Below are 16,621 nucleotides of genomic sequence, written 5' to 3'. Positions count from 1 at the left end.
TATGGCCACTATCAAATTGCTCTTGAAGGAAGGCAAGAATTATTGGTATTGGGCAGTTGAATGGGTCTTCTCCCCGTGATACGCACCAACTTGTAAAAACTCTCCATTTATGTGCGTAAAGACGCCTCGTTGAAGGCGCCCTAGCCTCAGAGATAGTGTTCAATAGTGCTGAGGAAGAGCATCTGTCGCTGGCAAGCTCCGTCGGCCAGACATGAAGGCTCCATTACTCTGGATTTGGGTGCCATATCATTCCTTGTGCTTGAGAGAGGAGGTCTCTCTTCAGTGGGATAGTCCCGTGCTCGAAGCATCTGTCGTAACAGTCTTTCTCCTGATCACTTGGCCAATGAAAACACCCCAGCGATACAGAGTCATATCCCGCCAAGGGGTCAGCATATGCAAGCAGTCACGTGTCACTTTGATGCGCAAGGTGCCCGTGCGCCATGCGTTCTGTGGCACCCGGCTCTTTAGCCAGAGCTGAAGCGGTTGCATATGTAGGAGCCCTAGTTTGCACATTGTCGAGGCGGCAGCCATCAGGCCGAGCGTCCTCTGAAAGCATTTCAGTGGGGGAGAGCACCCTAACTTGAAGACTGCGAGAGAGCTGATCAGTTTTTGTGAGCGCTCCTCCGACAGGTGCGCTCGCATATTGATTGAATTCAGCTCCACTCCTGAAAAGGAGATGTTCTGGCTCGGTACCAGCATGCTCTTTTGCATATGTACAGTCAGCCCTAAGTTCTGAAGATGAGCAAGGAGTCTGAGCTTGTCGCTGAGCAGCACGCTCTCTGATTGGGCTAAGACTAGCCAATCGTTGAGATAGTTCAGGATGCGCATTCCGCTCTGCTTTAGAGGAGAGAGAGCAGCATCCATGCATTTTGTAAACGTACGAGGAGCCAGGGATAAACCGAAGGGTCGGACCGTGAATTGGTACACTATCCCCTCGAATGCAAATCTCAGGAAGTGCCTGTGGCGGGAGCCTACCTGAATGAGCGCTTCAAAAGTGCACGCTTCAGCGGTCTCACGTCCAAGATTGGGTGGAGTCTTTGGCACCAGAAAACGACTGTAGAAGCCACTCTCACGGTCTGTGACGGGCACTGTCTCTACAGCGCGCTTTGCGAGAAGATTGTGTATTTCCTCTCGCAGAACTGAGGAATTCTGCTCCTGTACAGTGGACATTAACACACTGTTGAAACGGGGTGGTCTGCGGAAAAACTGAAGCATGTAGCCGTTCTTTATTGTTTTCATAACCTAATCTGATACCCCTGGCAGTGTCTGCCACGCTTCTGTGAACTCTGACAGCGGGCAAGGTAGACTGCACACTGTGAGGGATAACTCGCCATTGGGGGGCGGGGAGTTTAGTACCACACGAGTGTGAGAGTGAGTGATGGGGGAGAGTGGAGTGAGAGGAGGAAAATTGCCCTGATATTGAGGTGAGTTTTGTATGTTTTTCAACTTTATTGCACTGCATAGTGGAACAGTCAAAACACAAGCGTGACAATTGAGCACACACAGCAGAGCGAGCGGACTTCTTCAGTGGCTCGTCTTCGGCGATGGGTGCAACTTTCCTCCTCCAAGAGACAGCATCAGGAACGTGGCTTTGATTCCGGTGACGGTGGCCTGCCGTCTCTGTCAGGGCAGGGTCTCTGGCCCTTCGAGCCCTGACGGCGCTTCGGCCACAGCTGTCTTGATCTTCGCGCCGAACAGCAGCAGAAGTGGCGTGTGGTCTTCCCGCGCGCTGCACTGAGGAGGAGCGGGAATGCGCAGGAGGATTCGCACCAGCGCGCTTTCGCAGGAAGTGGCTAATGTTTGACATACCCCACTTGGTCAGAGCCATCCACAGAAGACAAGGAGGGAGGATCCAGGGTTGTGCACCTGACTGGTGAGCGGCGCGTTCCACGACTTTATCTCGTCGTTACTCTCGGGGAAAAAGGGGCCGGGTCTCCGCGGGGTGTCCTTTCGGCTGTGATCCGACTGGAGGTACCACTTGTCCAGACGGCTTCTGGCCGGCTCGGCAGGAGGCGCCCACTCCAAACCAAACTCATCAACTGCCTTGGACAGGACGCTTAGGAGCTCAACATCACTATGATGGAGCAGTCATGAAGCGCACTGGAAAGGGACCTGCAGCAGGGGGGTGAGGAGCGCGTGGGCACTGAGCCGGAGTGGGCTCGTCAACTGACCCTGACAGATCCGCATCAGAAGCTCGCGCCACTCTCCTCCTTGGCTCGAAAGAGGCTGCAGAGGAAGAGCGTGGCAGAGTTAGTTGGGCGAGTTCATCGCCTTGGACAATGGCCACACGGAGCCTGAGAGTCCGGAGACTCATATCTTCACAGTGGGGGCAGTTCCCCAAGCGCCGCCTCTGCGTGGGCGCGACCTAGACACAAGACGTACGATTCGTGGCCATCGGAAGATTCGCGCAGGAGAGGCAATCGCGAGTCATCTTTGTCCGAGTCCGAAGCTCACCGGAACACAGCAGGGGAAGAGAAGGCGTGTCCGCTGCAGCGTGTAGATCACAGTGAGTAGTCTTGTTAGATAGGCTTCTTGCTTCTCGTAGAAGGTTGGTTGAAGGAAAAGATTCTGAATGGATGACATACAAGCGCTGCCTTATATAGAGTGGGACTATATTATACATATTTTGTGCGCTTGAACCCCATTGGCCAGTTTCACTGGCGTGATTCAATAAGGCTTCAGTAGTATTTGAGGAAAGGGTATTTCCCATAGCAATGACCGAATCGAAAGGGAACGCAACGCAAAGCACTGAAACTGTTTCGCGCAAGATCCGTGATCGTGCAGAAAAAAACGTTACAAACATTCAGCAGTGACACTGAGTGGAGCAGCACGAATATCTGAGGTAAGATAACAAAACCTTTAAAATAAACTATGACCTTTTTGAAAAGCTATGAAAATAACACCTACGTAATGTCATAATTGTGTGTTACATAATTGTAGAATTATTAAGCACACACGATGTTAATGTGGCCACAATATTAAGTTAGTTTACCTGTCCATAGTTAATTATTCCGCGTATACCATGGTTACTACACCTCAAGACCTTTTCTCAGATGTTTAGAAGATTTTAGCCTGCTGGTTACCAGAGCACTCGTGTATTGAATATTTTCACCAACAGAGGGTGCTGCGAGCTACATTGATTGCTTGGTCACGTGCCGCTAGTTTATTCATGAAGAACTGAACCTGGAAGACAGCAGGGCGCAATTATCATCAATTCTCAAAAGAGACACCGTCGTCCCTATCAAGGTAGTATGTTGAATGAAAATAATACTGTTTGTACTTTATAACTCTTAACTTTATAACTATAATTATGACTCCTGTTGTTTTAACAGAGGCTGAAATTGATGGAGACACTTTAATGAACCTAACTGAGACTACGAAAGCTTAAATATTCCCAAAAATGAAGGATTAAGTTAAATTCATAAGATTACAAGAAAACCTAAAGACTGAGATGCCAGCAAGACCACAGACACCATGAGTAAGTTAGTCTACGGGTTTAAATATATGTGGGCACCTTTACTAATTATTATTAACTATTATAATTATTGAATGGGATGTACGGAAAAACTTAGTGACTTTAACATTTTCTCACATTTATGCATTTGGTTGACATTGTTAATAAGCAACTTTCATTGCATTCCCATTTTTAATGGGATGCTCAATTAGGTGTGATGGTCAGGTCAGGTCAGGTCAGGTCAGGTGTCCACATATGTTTAGCTGAACTACATTGTTATCTTTGCAAATCATTGAGCTGTTTTTACCATACTTACATGCACCTTTCTGCAAACTTTTTTGTAGGACTTCCTATTGATATTTCACCTGGATGAATCTCAAGACAACATATTGCTTGTTTGTAGCAACAAAAACAAAACAAAAAAAGAATTGAGAGCAGAGATTTTTTTCTTTGACAGGACAAAGCAAACAAGATCAAAAATAATTCAAGGTCTGTTTGATAAGATGTGCACATATACATGGTAATTTCCACAATGCAGTAAGTTTATAATTTTAGAGAATGATGACGGTAAAAATGTTTTTCTCTATTTTCAGGTATACGACAGGCGAACACAACAAGGTGTTCTGCTGTGAGTTATCTTAGAGGGTGCCTTTTGATGAGGTCGTATTAAAAGAAATTTTTCGCTTCAGACTAAGTGAGCCCATAAAGTCATGGTTACCGGAGGGGAAGTTTAATTGTAGTTTAAAGGACTTTATGGACTATGCTTTGCTGTGCGCTGGTTCTTTGTTTACTGTGGGTGTCGCGGAAGAAGAACGCGTCAGCGACACCGCGTCAGTGACTGAAATGGCGGACGCACCAGAGCGCAATCACAAAATGGCGGCTCGTCACGTCTCCGCTGATCTTCCAGAATCTCGTCACATCTCAGCTGATCATCAAGAGTCTTGTCACTCCCTGTCTGTTGCACCTGGATATTCAAGGTCAGTCCTTTGATATCTCAGTCTGGTATCCAGTGTGTGGGATGCACCGCTGGTGTCTGCACGTGCAGCTAGTATCTCCAAACCCACTCACTCTAGCCCTCCTGTTACTGAACTGATTCCCCTGTCTGAAGTGCTTCCCATGATGGAGATCATTTTTTGGTGTGTTTGGGCTGCATACACCACCACAGAACTCCCAGAGGCGGAGGCGTCCACTGTGATGTCTCCAGAGGTGGTGGCTGACGCTGCAGAACCTCCTGAGGTAGTGGTACTCGCTGCGATGGTGCCCGCTGCAGTTTCTTCAGAGGTGGCGGCGTATGCTGCAGAACCTCCCGAAGCGGCGGTGCTCGCTTCAGCTCCTTGCGTGGTGATGGCGCAATGCACTTTCAGCCTGTCATGTCACGGCCACGGAGGCTGCTTTTGAACTTTCGCCCTGCTCTGAACCAGCCATGGTGGCTGATTGTGAACTGTCTGTCTTGCCTGTCTCTGTCAAGGTATCTAAACCTGAATTGTCTGTCTTGAGCACAGAAACTATAAATGCAAAAGACTGTCCCATTAACCCTGTCACTGCCATAGAGACCATTCATGAACTATCTATCTGGTTTCAGTTAACAAACCTGGTTTTGAACTTTGTGCCTGTCCAGTTTCTATTAATGGGTCTGAGTATGAATTGTCTGTCTACCCAGCTTCATCCACTGAACTGTCTGCCAATCCATTGTCAGTCAATGGATCCAATTGTGAACTGTCTGTTGGTTTAAACTCTGCAGTCAAACCTGATTCTGAATTGTCAGCCTGTCCAGGTTCACTCAATGAGCTTGATGTTGAACTGTCTGCCTATTCATTTTCAATCTGTGAGCCTGCTTATGAACTGTCTGCCCGTTCAGCTGTCACCAGGCAAAATATTGATTAACTTTTTGTGTTCCTTGCCTCAGTCCTTGAGACCGTATATGCTCTCTCTGTTTATTGTGTCTCAGTCTTCCCTAGGTCCCAGTCTCTACTAGGGGTCTCTGCTCGGCTGTGGTGGTCTTCTGCTCTGCCGTGGGGGTCTTCTGCTCAGCTGTGGTGGTCTTCTGCTCCACCGTGGAGGTCTTCTGCTTCGACTGGTCGGCCATGGTTGCCTTCTGTTCCGCCCTGGTGGGCTCCTGTTCCGTCTGCTCTGCCCTGGTGGGCTTCTGTTCTATCGGCCTCGTCCTGGTCTCCGGCTCTGTCTTGGTTTCCTGCTTCGTCAGCTCCGCCCTGGTTCCCTGCTCTGCCTTGGTGTTCTGCTCTGCCGACTCTGTCTCAGTTCCCGGTCTCTCCACTTCCATGTGGACTTGGCCCTCCGTCCCTCCCCCTGTTCCGCCTCCACTCCACCGCCCCCCTGGATTGCATTAAGTTGGGAGCGTCTGGAAGCCGCTCCTTGGGGGGGGCTCTGTCATGAATTCAGTCTCTGCCCTTCCTTCCAATTGTCACCAGAGTTCGGTCTTCTACCTTATTGACTCTCACACCATACAGACTATTCAGCGTCACCCTGGACTACATTTCCCTTGTTCCATTGCACGGATTGGATTCACCTGCACTCAATTACACACACACCCTAAATAGGAAGTTCCAACCTCTATTCAGGGCCAAGTATTGTGTAGCGTTTATCTCTCTCCTAGCGACAGCTATTCTGCGGAGCAACCAAAACGCTCAAAATTTAGTTTTTCATGACCGTTTGCCACCCTCTCTATTATCTTTATTATATTGATAATATAGTTTACACTGCCTCATCTTTCTTTTCAAAGCCTCTATTGCATTGTGACAGGTTCAAAAAAAGTAAAAGATTTATTACTGACTAATTTTTTTAATCTTAATTTAAAAAAAAAAAAAAAATTTCACTTTAACTACTAAATATTGTTATAGTATAACATTATTTTCTCTTTAGGAACCACATACACACATCCCTGTGCTGTGCTGACATGCCTTGGATGCAGAGTCTCTTTTAGAAATAATGATGGAAGGGGAGGAGATGGTCTGTGAAGTAGACGATGTGAACACAGCTCTAACACTTCTTCTTCAACAATGAATATGCTTAACCCTTTTGCAACCTTTTGGACATTTTTGTCCTTTTCAGTTTTTTTTTTTTTTGTTTGTTTTTTTTTTTTATTTTTTTTTTTTTGATCATTTTGCCTGCGTTATTGCCAGCTGCATAAATTTTGGCACAGGTGTGTATTTTTATTGGAATTTTAGTATTTCACCCCCATTTCCTTTAATAAATCTATTTTGCACTAGGTACAAAAAAATTGTTCCTCTCAGTACCTTTTGGACAAAAATGTCCCCATTGAAACCCATTAAAACTGCTATTTTTAATCGCAGTGCTGTTTAACTGTAAAATGATGCAATTTTTGTTAATAGGCTTTCATTCTGTTGGCAAGGCTTCAAAATGTAATTTTTACTATTTTTTACCAAATGGTGCCATTTTTTCAGGTTTGGCCTATAAAGCAAATATCTGCTTTATTCCTGTTTTCTGCTTCTGCATATATCTTATCTAGAGCCAATTGGATAAATAATGCAATGCTATAATTGTGTGGGTATGTTGGTATGGATGTCAGAGTGTGGTTTGTATGTGTGTCACAAAAACAATTGTGTGTGTTTGCGTGTGTGTTCTTTTAATATTTGAGAGAGAAAAATTCACTACAAATCATAAATCCAACCACTGTGTGCACCAGCAGAGTTTTGCTGGCATCTAAAGGGGAAAATATGGAACTGCACCCAAACAAAATCTTACTGAAAGCTCATTATTTGAGATATCAACCTCAAATTTGGAACACAACTTGTTTAGATTTATGGCTTTGATTTTCTAGCAGGTTTATAGTTCAACATGTTTCATAAAATATATATTTTATATAAAATATTGATAATAAATCATTTCCATAAACTTAAACCTCTATAACTTTTTTTTTTTTTTTGGGTTTCACTTTTTAAACTTTTTTTACTTCAACAACAATCTGCCATGGGTCTTCTTTAAAATGAGACCAAACTTAAGTCTGTGCTCCCAAGCTTCAAATTTTTATGAGTTTTTTGACATGGACATTTTTGTCCATTATGGACCTATGTGTAGGGTTTTTTTAAAGGGTTAAAGTCGAGAGACACCCTGACATTCATTGAAAACTGTTTAATGTATGGTAATGCCAAAACCAATGCGCCACCCACAATGGCTAGGTTTTTTTTATTAAATGAATGTATATGTATATATATACATATATACTGTATATATATATATATATATATATGATCTTGATTGTTGTTGGTTTGTTTGTAATACATATTTATGTTTGATTGTTGTTTATTTATTTATGTGTTTGTTGGTTTGTTTGTAATACATATTTATTTAATAAACAGTTTATGGACAATCATGGTGTTCTGTCTATATAGTGAAATTGGATTAGTAATGTATAATAATGTAGGGTTTGATACATAAATATAATTTAATTTAGCTCAAAGGGAATCATTTATGATTTTATAGGGAATTTGAACAGAATCACTGTTTTGAGGCTGGTCACTGAGTCGGCAGCGATTCACTGAACGAGCCGTATAACATTAATTCTGCACTGGATATTAAAATCCAAAATATAGTGAAAACACTATTAATAAGCACAGTAACTAGATCGGCAGATTAAGACATTAACTTGTAAGCACAAAACACAAGATACTTCTCTTTTAAATATAAATACGACTTTATTTATATAAACCTAAGACATAAACTAATCTAACATGAACACAAGCATTCACACATTCACACGTTGCAATAAGAGAGAAAGGATGAGTTTAAGAGAATGAAAATGTGAAATCCCAAGTTTATAGCAATATGTGCTATTGCATAGACCTGAACAACCATCAATCACTTATTTAACCCTCGCACTGAGTTTCTCAATGAGGCTAAATTATATATTAAATGCACCAGTTCAGCCAGAATCTGGAGTTGTTTTACTTGCGTTGCCTTTGGTTACAGGAATTCCCTTCTGTCGTTGTCATTGCAGGAAAGGGGTTCTCCCGAGTTGGTGATTGGCTGGAAGTTCAGTAGTCTTTGAAGTGATGTCTTGGGAAGCCAATGGTTGGGCGTTGGCTGAGGGTGGTCTTGGAGTCCGTTGCTGGTTGAAGTTTGAAGCGGGTGCAGTCGGAGCTGGACTTTGCGGCAAACTTAACTTTTGAACACGAGACTCAACGGAAAGAAAAGAAACTAAAGTAAAAGAATAAAATGATTAACGAGACTAGGTGGTTTTTCTTCTCATCGTGGTGTTAAGTAGCAACTGGCCTGTAGGCCAGAGCACGCTCAAAGAGCGCTAAAACAGCGTCAAAACGCGGTGACGAGAAGAAGAAGAGGAGAAGGGAAGAAGGGAAGATTGGATGGTGTCCTGAGGTTTTAAACTCGGCTTTTTGGGCACATTCCATCTGGTGCCTTGACCAATTTGATAGGCTATTATCTTAGCTAGGGTTGTTCCTTCCATCATAAATCAGCATGTTATCTGGTCACATGGTCTGTATTTTACACACTCTTGCAAAGTATAATTTTGGATGTGATTTCTATAACCAGAATATGATACATTTGACAAAGAATCAGTTGGAAGAAACGTTTCAAGCTAGAAATGTCAAACTCATACATACCAAACACGACTAACCTTAAAGTCATTCAATAGTTATTAGAAAGACATACATAATATGTGCTTAAAACATGATAGTCTAATGTGTGGTTACATACATAATATAGTGTTATGCCTAGAAAAGTTCCTTTTAGGATGATTTTATATGCATATGAAAAAGAAAGTCTCTGTGTAGATCTGTGGGGACCAAAAGACATGTTCTTTGGACAGAAGGATTTCCGTCTGGTTCTTTGTCTTCTATGTGGGGGGGAAAGGTCAATCTAAAGAAGCTTGTGATTTCTCTCGTGGAACACATGTGATGGCCATCTCTTTGACCATTAATCTTGATTATTTACCCCAAATTTGACGATCTCCTTCCTGCGTTGAACACTTATCAATAAGTGTTCTTTTGTCTTAATGTTGCAAACTGTTCTGGAAGAGGCTTGTTGGTTAGGCTTGCTCCAGAAGTCGGAGATAGGAATCTTTACGACGTTGTCCTGTTCTCCTGGAATTTCAGCTCCTCATGTTTCGATGTCCTGATCGAATCTTAGTTTTGTCTGACTCGTTCTGATGCTACAATAATAATAATGTTATTGCTATCTAAAAAAAGGTTCAAAAAGGAAGCCATGAGGGCCATTAATGCACCTTTAAGTGAAGGTTCCAATTAGAACCTTTTCAAAAAGTTTCAAAAATGAACCTTTAAGAAAAGACTGGAGAAATGGCTGCTAAAAATTCAGCTTTGCAATCACAAGAATAAATTACATTTTAAAATATATTAAAATAGAGAACAGTTATTCAAATTGTTATAATATTTAATGGTTTACTGTTAAAAACAGCCTTTCAAAAAAAAAAAAAAAAGGCTTTGAAAAACATTAAAAAGTCCTACTTTTTAACAGTAATATAATCAATTAATATACTCAGTGGTGATTTTCTATCAGGAAAAAAATAAAAATAAAATAATGTCAGCGAAAATGTACCTATGGTTGCATGTTACACTAGATAGATGGTGATGAGATTTCAAGGAAATCCCTGTAAAACAAAGCCCAGTTGCTTATGACAACGATAATTTACTTTCTTATGGGAACAGAACTAATGGAGCTCTCACACAGCTAATAAACTGTAAAGATAGCCGTGGCTTGTAATCAAACATTGATGATGGCATCCCTGAACTACGCTATTCTTGTGCTCCGTGACAGTGAAGGCAGTGACAGTAGGCGTGATGGAGGAGATGCCCCTGTGCTCCCTGTATGGGAGGTTTCAGTGATCTCATACTCCATATGGAAGAGCTGGGAATGCTGATGAGTTCAGAAAGTACAAACAGCAAATCTGCTGTTTTGGAGCCTTTCCCAGCAACTGACAAAACAGTAATCTGGCACTCACCCAAGACATTCGGTGTGCGGGAAATTTTGGGATGTAGAGCCAAAACGCATCCAGCGGGAAGGGGTTGAAGTCACTGTGAAGTAAGCTGTTCAACTTCTTTTCTGTACTAAGCAGGTATTGTCACGGTTCCACGACATTTCTATGCTACTTCTCTTGGCAAGTTATCTCTGGACAATTGAAAAACCACTCACACAGCTGAGATGAAGTTGGAACGTTTTTTTCAAGGAAGTCTAATTTCTTTATATGGGTAATTTCACATGGATCAATGCTTTTCTTGTGCTGAAATGCATTTATCATGGACCCATTTTAGCGACATGAAGTCTAGCCAAGAATAGTTTTCCTGCTGAGCTCTTTTCAGTTATTTGTTCTATTCTATTCTTTTCTCTTCTTTTCTTTTTGTTGTTGTGGTAATGGTGGGCTGGAGGGTAATACATTTGATGCAGAAACTGGTTGTGAACATATTAAAAGATTTCTTAGTGTGTCTAGATGTTCTAAAGTCTAGGTAATTCAAAAGTTCACATGAGACACAGCATAATCACCTCTCATCTAACTTCCTCCTCCTGACGTGCCTCTGGCTGCAGCACAGAACACTTTGGGTCCCGTTATCTGCAGTCTTTCAGCTTCACATGCAAAATTCAGTTCAAATCTTCACTGCTGATGTGTTGCTTTCTAGGTTCAGTTCAACTCGATGACATCTGGTTTTCAGACTGCTTGTCTTCTCTACAGAAACACAGTTGAGAAACATCTTGGCAGGAATATTGGTGTTCATGTGCTCTGTGAATAAAGTCATAGGTCTTCAGTATATGTCTTGAGTTCATGTAATATACAACATAAAATGATTTCCTTTAAACAAAAACAACCCACTAGAAATCAGTACACAGTAAAAAACCAACCAGTACCAAAACTTTTAATATAGACTTAAGACTATATATTTATTACTTACACTACTTTTTTAAAGAAATTCAGCATGTATGCATTAAATTGAACAAAAGTGACAGTAAAGACTATTTTTTAAAGACATTATCTATTGCAAAATAAATGCTGTGCTTTTGAACTTTTGATTCAAAGAATCCTGAAAAAAAGTATAACAGTTTCTACAAAACTCTGAAGTCGCACAACTGTTTTCAGTATTGATAATAATAAGAATTTATTCTTGAGCAGCAAATAATCATATTAAAATTATTTCTGAATGATCATGTGACACTGGAGTAATGGATGCTGAAAATTCAACTTTGCCTTCACAGGAATAAAAAAAATAAATAAATAAATAAAGTTATTTTAAACTGTAATAATATTTCATAATATTTTTATACATTATATCTTATTTTATCAAATAAATGCAGCCTTGGTTAGCATAAGAGAGTTCTTTTAAAAACGTTAAAATCTTTTGAATGTGTAATGAACTACTTCAATAACAATATATTGTTTTATTTTAAAGGCATTTTTGTTTACTTTTGTACAAATGCAATTGCAGCTGTTTTGCAAGCTTCATCCACACTTGCATAGAAAACCCAACATCAGCTAAATGTTGAAATAATTGACAGGCAGAGACTGTTTCTGATTGGTTAGTTTCCCGATTGGTTAAAAAAGCGTAGACTTTTTTGCTGTTCACAGAGCCTCAGGCTGTCACTGAGACAAGTGTGATTTCTCAGGACACCCATTTCAGAGATATCTGTCAAGTAGGGACATTTTCTGTGTGCTATGACAAATAAATCGCTTCCAGCAGCTTTAAGCCAATAATTCACTGCACAAAACACATTGTGGTTGACACAAACTATATTTATCTACATTAACATAGCAAGCAATCTCTTATATAAAGTAATCTGGTTATCTGGCAAAGTTTTGTTCATGGTTTTCAAGAATAGCTCAAACTGCTAACAATGCCAAGGTCATGGACTCGATTTCCAGGGAAGGCAAAACTGATAAAAATGAGTACATTGTGAAAGTTGCTTCGGATAATTAATTTGACATATCATCAACAAATGCATTCAGTGATATACATTGTTTTTCAATTTATGCATTCCTTTGGAATCAAACCCACAACCTTGGCGTTGCTAGCTCCATGCTCTACTGTTTGAGCTACAGGTAGGCTATTTACATTTAGCATTCTTTTTTTCCTTGCTGCTGTGACCCTAACAGCTGACGTGTAATTGCTCTAGACATCAGCAAACAAAACACACAGCTCAATGGCAGGTCAGCTGAAGAAACCTCTTAATTAAATTGCTTCCCATACATTAGAGATATGTCACGCCAGCAGATATGCACTCTGTGCCCCAACAAAAGCACCATATGGCTATCAGAAAAGATAGCAAGTGAACACATTCACACCTATTCACATTTCTAATCCCAGAGGCCTGGGTGCATGACCCCTCATTATGTTCCTCATAAAAAACTCACTAATTATGTTACAAAGTCATTTTTTGTATTTGTTACAATGAGAAAAATTATTATTATTATTATTATTATTAACTAATAAATAATGATAAAATTAAATTAAAGTAGCACCATATGACAGAAAATATATAATTATCAGAAAAAAATAGCAAGTGAACACATTTACACCTACTCCCATTATACCTTCTAATCCCAGAGGCCTGAATAAGTATGTAAATTATGTTACTTATTTAAAAAAAAAAAAAAATTATTTTATGAAATAGTAACTGGGAAAATATAATAATGTTCTTATCTGATTATGTAATATATATTATGTAACACATTAACCCCAAAACTGATGGTGGAGAATAAATGTCTGCCATTTGTTACAGGAAAATGTTCGGCATATATTTCCCCATGGGAATTTTTTGTCCGTGCAAAGAACATCCGATTTCAGATTAATGAATATTACCCAGTGCGCATGTAATACTCAGCACCAGGCATTGTGATTTGCATTGTGTTGAACGTATTACTACATTCTACTTACCATAATCTCTTCAAAGGCTGGGTGTGTATAAGATCAAATCTAGAGGCTCATTCTTGCTGGCTGGCCTCACAATTCAGTGTCGGCTGGCAGTGCAGTCAGGACTCCTCCAGATGTGATGTTATCAGGAGGAATGACTTTATCTGATTAAGCAAGTCTGAGGAATAACCCAGAGCACAGAAGAGCTTACGTTTCTGTTCTTCCTAAAGGATGTATGGCAACAGAAGGGACATTAGACAGACTGATCGTATTGTGGATATTTGGTTAATTGCTATTATAAATCCTATTTAATGTTTTAGAGGCCTCATTAGCTCACAGCCCACAATGTCTACTTTCATAATGACATTGATTTTTGATACCAGCATTGGGATTTGCATTATTTCACATCAGAATGTGGTACATTTTTTATACGTGACTTGATTTCTCAAATGGTATGGCAGTGTCTTACTTAACACTTGTTATAAAATTCATAATGACAAGTAATTTATCAGTTCAGAATTTAATACTCAAGTCATAAAATTTAAGCAGCAGCCTACAGAACAAAACCGTTTTAATACAGCTATACAGTATATACCTACCAGTGCTATACAAATGTATTATGAACAGATGCCAAAATTTTATGGGCTTGTTATAGTACGTCAGTGGATTTGGATAAACCAGTGAATATAACTATGGCCACAAAAATCAATTTCCATGTACTACCAAATTCTATGCACAAAGCTATAAAGCCGTAAACTATGAAAAAACACCATAACGTGCATCACAGAGCTGAATGAAAGGTAATTTATGAAAATGCTCATAATTTTTTGTGCTTTTATGATTTATAATTGTGACCTATTCTTTATGAGGACTTACAGTATACAGGTGCTGGTCATATAATTAGAATATCATCAAAAAGTAGATTTATTTCACTAATTCCATTCAAAAAGTGAAACTTGTATATTATATTCATTCATTACACACAGACTGATATATTTCAAATGTTTATTTCTTTTCATTTTGATGATTATAACTGACAACTAAGGAAAATCCCAAATTCAGTATCTCAGAAAATTTGAATATTACTTAAGACCAATACAAAGAAAGGATTTTTAGAAATCTTGGCCAACTGAAAAGTATGAACATGAAAAGTATGAGCATGTACAGCACTCAATACTTAGTTGGGGCTCCTTTTGCCTGAATTACTGCAGCAATGCGGCGTGGATCAGTCTGTGGCGCTGCTCAGGTGTTATGAGAGCCCAGGTTGCTCTGATAGTGGCCTTCAGCTCTTCTGCATTGTTGGGTCTGGCATATCGCATCTTCCTCTTCACAATACCCCATAGATTTTCTATGGGTTAAGATCAGGCGAGTTTGCTGGCCAATTAAGAATAGGGATACCATGGTCCTTAAACAGATACTGGTTGCTTTGGCACTGTGTGCAGGTGCCAAGTCCTGTTGGAAAATGAAATCTGCATCTCCATAAAGTTGGTCAGCAGCAGGAAGCATGAAGTGCTCTAAAACTTCCTGGTATACGGCTGCGTTGACCTTGGACCTCAGAAAACACAGTGGACCAACACCAGCAGATGACATGGCACCCCAAACCATCACTGACTGTGGAAACTTCACACTGGACCTCAAGCAACATGGATTGTGTGCCTCTCCTCTCTTCCTCCAGACTCTGGGACCCTGATTTCCAAAGGAAATGCAAAATTTACTTTCATCAGAGAACATAACTTTGGACCACTCAGCAGCAGTCCAGTCCTTTTTGTCTTTAGCCCAGGCGAGACGCTTCTGACGCTGTCTGTTGTTCAAGAGTGGCTCAATGCGACAGCTGAAACCCATGTCTTGCATACGTCTGTGCGTAGTGGTTCTTGAAGCACTGACTCCAGCTGCAGTCCACTCTTTGTGAATCTCCCCCACATTTTTGAATGGGTTTTGTTTCACAATCCTCTCCAGGGTGCGATTATCCCTATTGCTTGTACAATTTTTTCTACCACATCTTTTCCTTCCCTTCGCCTCTCTATTAATGTGCTTGGACACAGAGCTCTGTGAACAGCCAGCCTCTTTTGCAATGACCTTTTGTGTCTTGCCCTCCTTGTGCAATGTGTCAATGGTCGTCTTTTGGACAACTGTCAAGTCAGCAGTCTTCCCCATGATTGTGTAGCCTACAGATCTAGACTGAGAGACCATTTAAAGGCCTTTGCAGGTGTTTTGAGTTAATTAGCTGATTAGAGTGTGGCACCAGGTGTCTTCAATATTGAACCTTTTCACAATATTCTAATTTTCTGAGATACTGAATTTGGGATTTTCCTTTGTTGTCAGTTATAATCATCAAAATTAAAAGAAATAAACATTTGAAATATATCAGTCTGTGTGCAATGAATGAATATAATATACAAGTTTCACGTTTTGAATGGAATTAGTGAAATAAATCAACTTTTTGATGATATTCTAATTATATGACCAGCACCTGTATATTAGTCTATAATCAAAAAATACCAAATGTTATCAAATGTTCTACACGATTTTAAAGTTACACACATTCACTACAGATCTTAATAGTCTTATTTTCTAAGTGAAATTCTGATATTGAAAAATATTAAAATAATAATAATAGAGGAATGTGAAAAAGGGGTGTTTCATAGTAGAATGAAAATAATGAATCACGCTTATGAAACAAAAATGGGGATATATTGGAAAATAAAATGTAATATATTAAATAATAAATTTCCATCTATGGGAAACTGGTATTTTTCAATATACAACATGAAGACAAAAACTGCACTATGTTTTTCCATGTAATAGCTTTAATGAAACACTTAATTCATTTTTAAAGCATGGGTTTTCATTAAGCTGAACACAAACTCATAAACTTTTATCTCACTTTATTATTTGCATAGTTACGCATTTCATATATGAACAGATGTGTGAGAATATAAGAAAAAAGTGTTTACCGAAAACAAATATGAAAAATATTTGTAAAATATTTCCAATATTTTTCAAAGAGGTGAATCCTTATGTATTATTCTACATATTTAAATATATTAACACAATAAAATATTCTGTGTATTTTCAGTATACATATTAAATAATTTAATATATTGATTGTTAATATAAAGGGAAATTGTGAATTGTGCATAATGCAACCGAGAACATACAAGGACATTATGACTAAACTAATATTGTTAATTTATTACCTCTAGCCTTAACCTAACATACACGTGTATCACCATGATAAAAGATCTGTAAAGCAAAATGTAACTCACCTTTGCATTTAAAATATCCAAGAATTCCACTGTCGATGTCACACCTCTTA

The sequence above is a fragment of the Onychostoma macrolepis genome, chromosome 09 (genome assembly GCF_012432095.1).
Source record: "Onychostoma macrolepis isolate SWU-2019 chromosome 09, ASM1243209v1, whole genome shotgun sequence".
In the NCBI taxonomy this organism is placed as follows: domain Eukaryota; kingdom Metazoa; phylum Chordata; class Actinopteri; order Cypriniformes; family Cyprinidae; genus Onychostoma; species Onychostoma macrolepis.
The sequence above is the reverse complement of the archived record's forward strand: the minus strand, read 5'-3'. Positions refer to the sequence as shown.